The 6050-nt window shown below is 39.7% G+C and overlaps 1 long non-coding RNA gene across 3 annotated transcripts in view; it reads right to left on the bottom strand.

Moving 5' to 3' along the window:
- LOC148337588 (uncharacterized) overlaps nucleotides 1–6050 on the bottom strand; it is a 243301-nt gene that overhangs the window by 211952 nt on the left and 25299 nt on the right. For all 3 annotated transcript variants that reach the window (XR_015843115.1, XR_015843108.1, XR_015843116.1), the window contains exon 2: nucleotides 1109–1176. This is a non-coding gene — a long non-coding RNA (uncharacterized LOC148337588). The remainder of the gene's footprint in view (nucleotides 1–1108; nucleotides 1177–6050) is intronic.

The raw sequence follows: 6050 nt of genomic DNA, 5'->3' as shown, positions 1-6050 counted from the left end.
ATTGGCTAGTACCACCGCCTCAAAGTTCAGAGGTTGGGGGTTCGGAAGTATGAAAAACCTTGTTTGCGTGTATAAAGGTTGGAACAGCAGAGCTTGATGCAAATCGTGAGTGCACGTTGCCCCATCAGAGCCATCAAGAGTCTTTCGAGTGATTATGACCGGCTTCAGACTATTTTTAGAGCGGGGTTGTTTTGAAGTTCGGGGCAAGCGCAGGCTCAACCACACCAGAAAGCATGTGGGAAAGCTTCCAAAATAGAATGTTCCCGTAGACAGCAAACATCTGGACTAACTACCGCTCCGAGCAAAAGATCTAAGCCACTAATGAGCTGCGTCGGAATGCATACACACCAGCACATGCGTGCATTTAAATGCATGCGGCATAAACATCCAGAAAACGATATGACGTGAAAGTACAGCTGTGGAGAGATAAGATGTTGACAACAAAGGAGATAGGGAAGATAATGGAATGAAACTCTCAAGTGCTTCAGTGTGGGGAATTTGGTTTTTTAAGTGATAACCATCACATGCTCCGCTCTTAAAGATAAGATCAACTATATGCAGTAATCAACTCAATCTTATTTCGAAAGCACTTGAAAGAAATATGACAATGATGTAACAAGTACTGAACAAAATAAATATAGTGCAACACAAACAATGACAATAAATACATTATTTTGAAATTAAAATATATATCTTTACCATCAAACTCCTGTAGTGTTTCTGAGACCAAATTGTACCCTTACAAAAAAAAACATCCACAGGTCCTATATATTTGAATACCATAAAGACTTCACCAAATACAGCTGACGGAAAAGCGTAAAATGATGCAACAAATGCAAACTTTGTTTTTGTGATGAAGCTTACGCAAAAGAAATTAGACATTTGAGAAGAGAACTCCATTAATTTTGTTGCAGAGCATTGAATCTTATCAAAGTGTTCAAGATGGCGCTTCTCAAATATACTATAATAAAAATAGCAAGTGAAAATATTTCTTCTTTTAAGCAGTGGAAAACTATTGATTATGACAGCACAACTTATTCATATAAATATTCAAATAATACGTTAGCAAAGAGCCATGAGAGAGTAAATAAGAAGAGGTGCATCTTACTTTTTCCAACTTCGCACATCAAAGAAGGCAGTAGTCACTTGAGTGATGTCCAGATGGTAGCCAACATCCTGTAGGGGTAAATGAGCATATATGAGCAATATTGTATACAGTAAACACTCACGTATTTGCAGTTCGGCATTGGTGAATGCATCAATTTGCAGATTTCTTCTTAAAACATGGAGAAAAAAAAAATCACTTTATTTCCACTTTGCAGCAACTTTAACTATCAACGTCATAATCGTCACTTCAAATAAATGACATTGGCTCTTGCATGCCAGGATGGCCGAGTGGTCTAAGGCGCCGCGTTCAGGACCCAGTCTCCCCAGGAGGCCTGGGTTCGAATCTCAAATTTCCCCATTGTGGGACTAATAAAGGGCATATTATTAATTATTATGCATGCAAATTTATTATGGTTGCTGTTTGCCATTTCCAATGTGCAAAAGGGAAAGATGTAGACTGCTTTTTTTTCAGCAGGTATAGTAACATGGATTTGGGAACCAAGCAAAAAAAAATAACCGCTCGGTGGGGACACTTTCAGCCATGTGCCCTTAAAATCATCATCCAACACCCCCTTTTCATTGTACACCATTTTTGGTCTCGATAATTGTGCTTTAAAACACTCTTGGCTCCTTGTTCCCCACCTTTCCTATCGCAGGAACTGTGTGTGTCAAGTCAAACACGGAAAAAGAAAGGGGTGTGCGCTCACTAATCTGCACAGAAAGAAAAGGGTGGCGTTGTAGCTTTTGGCTCATCGCTCCCGCTAGAATGCTGACACAAGTGCTCCTTCATTTGCTTTCAGCGGGGCCGCTTGTGCACACATCCGAGCAACCCAGCGCTCTCTTTCTCTCTGGCACACACACACGCACGCACGCACGCACACACGCACGCACGCACAGGAAACACGCTCCCCTCTGGGTGTTCCAACACAGGCTGGGGTGTGATTTGCTTGGCAATGGGGAACAACAAAGAGGTGCCTCTTGCTATTCTGATGTACATCCCATTCTATCAATTTATCAGATGGTCTCTTTCAATTAGTGAAGGCGAATCAAACACAGCCAATGATTCTGTAGCCGTTTCATTTGTTTGTCCAGCCGCCTGGCCACACTTGGTCTCATTATCAGCACAGACTGCCCCCCCCCCCAAAAAAAAGAATACCTTTGTTGTCATTCGGACATGGAAGTGGCCTCCTCGGGGTCTGTGTGCATATGTGTGTTTCTCTACATCTCATGGGGTAACTGAAGTAGTTGTTTTAATTAGTTGCTTTTTTTCCAGCCTTTTTTTTATTTATCCCTACTAGTGTCGACGTGCAACTGCCGTCTTCTTCCGGACGTTTAAAAAAAAGTCCTCCTGATGATCCAATCACATCTAGGTGACGTCACTTCCGGGTATAGAGTCACGAAATTCATCTTGTCATCTTTATGTTAGTAGGTTGATTTTTTTTTCAATGACAAAAAATGATTTGAAGAAAGTTTATTTTATTCCAATAAAAAAAAACTATTTTTTCTCCAATGAAAAAAAAAATCAACTAATTAACATGAAGACAAGATGAATTTCGTGACTCTATACACGGAAGTGATTGGATCATCAAGAGGACTTTTTTTTAAAGCTCCCGAAGAAGACGGTAGCTGCATGTCGAAACTAGTAGAGGTAAAAAAAAAAACTAAAAAAAACAACCTCCACTTCTCTGAAGAAATGAAAAAATAAATCAACTAATTCACACAAAGACAAGATGAATTTCGTGCCACTGAAGTAGCTGTTGTCAAGCTGAAAATGTCAACCTCAACTCAACAACAAACAGAAGATATTGTTAAATAAAAGCTTGCGAGGGTATCTACGTATTTCACCGAAGGTGAGGTCATATCTCAGTTAGCATTTGCCTCTTGCAACTGGCACACCCAACCACACTTATTTTGTTTTGTCTTACAGGAAAATGATAATACAATATCAGAGAAAACTGAACAAGGTCTGCTTTCGTATCCTCACACTAAAGAGAAAATTATGTGAGATCATTGCATACAATACATTTTATATGCAAAGGTGTTGAGTATATCCTTTGAACAAATGTTAGGCAGTAAGAACATCTCTTAAAGGAGGAGTTTGCAAAAAAAAACTCAGCATATTTGTTAAAACATTGATTGAGTCTTGCAGTGCATGACAAATATAAAATGCCAAAAAAAATCTGCCATCTCTGGCCCCATCTTATGCCACTAGCTTGATACACAAGCGACAACACGCTGAGGAAAAACAACTAATAAGCTATAGCAATGAGGTGTCAATCATTTGTCGTGCACTTGCGGGCACTCACTGGCATCCCAAATGACTGCCATCAATCGCAGCACACGGCAAACATACAACATGCTAACACACTGAGAGTGATCTGCTCCAATTTTCTGTTTATTAACTTTCACCACCATCACTCTTTAGAAACGCAAGAATGGTTATTAGACTAATAGCCATCTATCAGTACTTCTTCCTGTCCTCTTTTCTTAAAAGCCGGGGGTGAGACCGGCAATTACACACACTCGCTCATGGAGAGGTGCTTAGAGAGCAAATACATGTGCTCGCTCTGATGCATTAAAGCCTGACAGTGTCCAGGCTTTGGTTCATTTGAAGGGATAATTAAATGACAGGCAGCAGCGAGCCAATTTTTGGAGTATGGGAAAAGAAAAAAGAAAAAGTTCACAAGAATGCCTCCACATGCCAGGAAATCACATGTTGTCAGCTGGAAAATTGAAAGCCGTTGCTTTGAAAAGAGACCTATCAAGAGACAATTTGTTTCTATTCAAGGGAATGAAGGTACAGACGTGGTTTGGCGTGCATGTGCAAACATTTGCAAGGTGGATGAGCTATAAGCGAAAGAGCTCAATGGAGTAAAACGACACAGCACATCCGGACATTTTTGGTTCCATTTATTGAAGCTCAGCCAGGCTTTGCAATCAGCCGCATACTTACACAAAAAAAAAAAAAAAAGCAACACAGTGTAGGAACACAACAAGGCTATTTGAATTCATTGCTTTATTATATAACATAATGTTTATGACTCTCCCCCCCAGGCCCCCACAGTGAACGCTCCCAGATAACCTGTAGAAAATAACACAACCGCTGCTTTCATGCCTTCGCTTGCGCCTGCATTTTATCAGGACATTTGTTATGATTGAGGTGGAATATAGCTCATGATATAATGCATAATATTCAAAAGTGAGGTCAGACAAGTTCTGACGGAAAACAAATTGTGGACAATCCTGAAAATAAATGTCATGTCGATATTCTTTTATTTTCTACTAAATTTAACATTAGAGGACGGATGGTCCAAATTTATTGCATAAGTGCTTAAAAAGGAAAACATTCCGTGTCATTAGAACCCAAATGAATTCATCAATCTATCATTGAAAATACCTTAAATTGTGTCAAATTGATAAATCATATCGTGACAATTCTTTTTTTTTTTTTTTTGCGTTATGGTGCTCGAAATCAAAATCATGACAGAAGATTTGTTCAGAACATTCAGAGGCGGCTTGACATAAGATCACAATTTAATAATTGTAAATGCGCTCAAATTTTTGTATTTAAAACCTCCTGAAGAAAAACAACTTCCGGAATGGGTTAATTGACTTTTAATTGCGCTTTGGTGCGAGTGTTCAACTATTCAATTTCTCCTCTCTAATGGACTGTGCAGCAGGTTGTTGACGTACTTCCGAGCTCGCCAGTGATCGGCAAATTAGTTTCCAATTAACTTCCACCTCCATTCAAAGGAATAATAGCAGAAACTAGCTTTACCTTTGACAAATCATGACCATTGAATCTAATTGTGAGCCTGTCGAAGTCTTCGGGCGGCAAGCAGTGATGCCAGTAATGTGTTTTGAAGTAACTGCAAATCTAACATGTTACATTTATTTTTATTCAGACTAGTTACTTTACAAATTGGGCAAAAAGATTTCGATTTAGAATGCATTCACTCCTAAATGATGTAAAAATCCGAAATGTAAAAATCACATCAATACAAAAATGCAGTGATTTAAGGATTTTTTTTTTTGTGATGAGATTTATGATAAATTGCCACTCCAAAATACAGCAGCTGGTTCATGAAGCAAATTGGAATGTTCATTTTCCCACCTCTAGTAATATTGCTCGCTTTGTCAGTTCTGTTGTCTAAAATGGCGAAAATTATTACTCTTGTCCACTTCAACCTGTGAAAGTATGAAAGTGTTCTAGTTTGGAACGTGAGCTCATGTGATCACCTCCCCAAAATAAAAAATACCGTGCCGATCGCTTCTGCACAGGCTGAAGCAGACAAGAGCACAAATGCGCACACGAACCCCGACTAGTTATATTTCAGACATTTAGCTACGCTTAAGTCGCGTCAACTCGACGGAGGCAGACGGCGGTTGACAGCGGCCAGCAGTCGGGCAGGGAGATACCTTAAGAAAAACGGTGGCAGCTAATAAATACATTGACTTGTTCCGGTGCCACCAAATTCTGAAACTCCAAAGTAACCCACAGATTATATTGACAAATTTTTCTGGCAGTTGAAGCACTCAAGTTTTTCCCGTGTGTTCACTTCCCGTTGCAGAGCAAGAACTTAACCAGAAATAAATCAGAGGGATCAGAACTGCATCCCAGTTGCTCAGCGGAATCAAACTTGGCAGACTCCATTCACAATATTTTTATCTACCACCTTTAGAGATCGACTCCGATTTGATTTTGCAAAAAAAAATGTAGCGTGTTAACATCTTCTATCACTGGGACCAAATCACACATTAACATGCAGAGGAAAGATGGGTCAATACATTTGGAAATGTAGCGACTGTCATCCAACATTACCATGCATGCCGTCAATCCTGCCAAAGACGGACCAGTGTGAGCGCTCCAGATAAAGCATCAGCGCAAGAAAGTAAGATGACAATCTGTCCAAGCTGCTTCTTTAAGATGCAGAGACACGACT

This window comes from Idiotropiscis lumnitzeri, chromosome 5 (assembly GCF_059441095.1).
Source record: "Idiotropiscis lumnitzeri isolate Australia: NSW breed Sydney's pygmy pipehorse chromosome 5, RoL_Ilum_1.0, whole genome shotgun sequence".
Classification (NCBI taxonomy): Eukaryota; Metazoa; Chordata; class Actinopteri; order Syngnathiformes; family Syngnathidae; genus Idiotropiscis; species Idiotropiscis lumnitzeri.
Note: the sequence above shows the minus strand (reverse complement) of the source record. Positions and strands in the feature narration are given on the sequence as shown.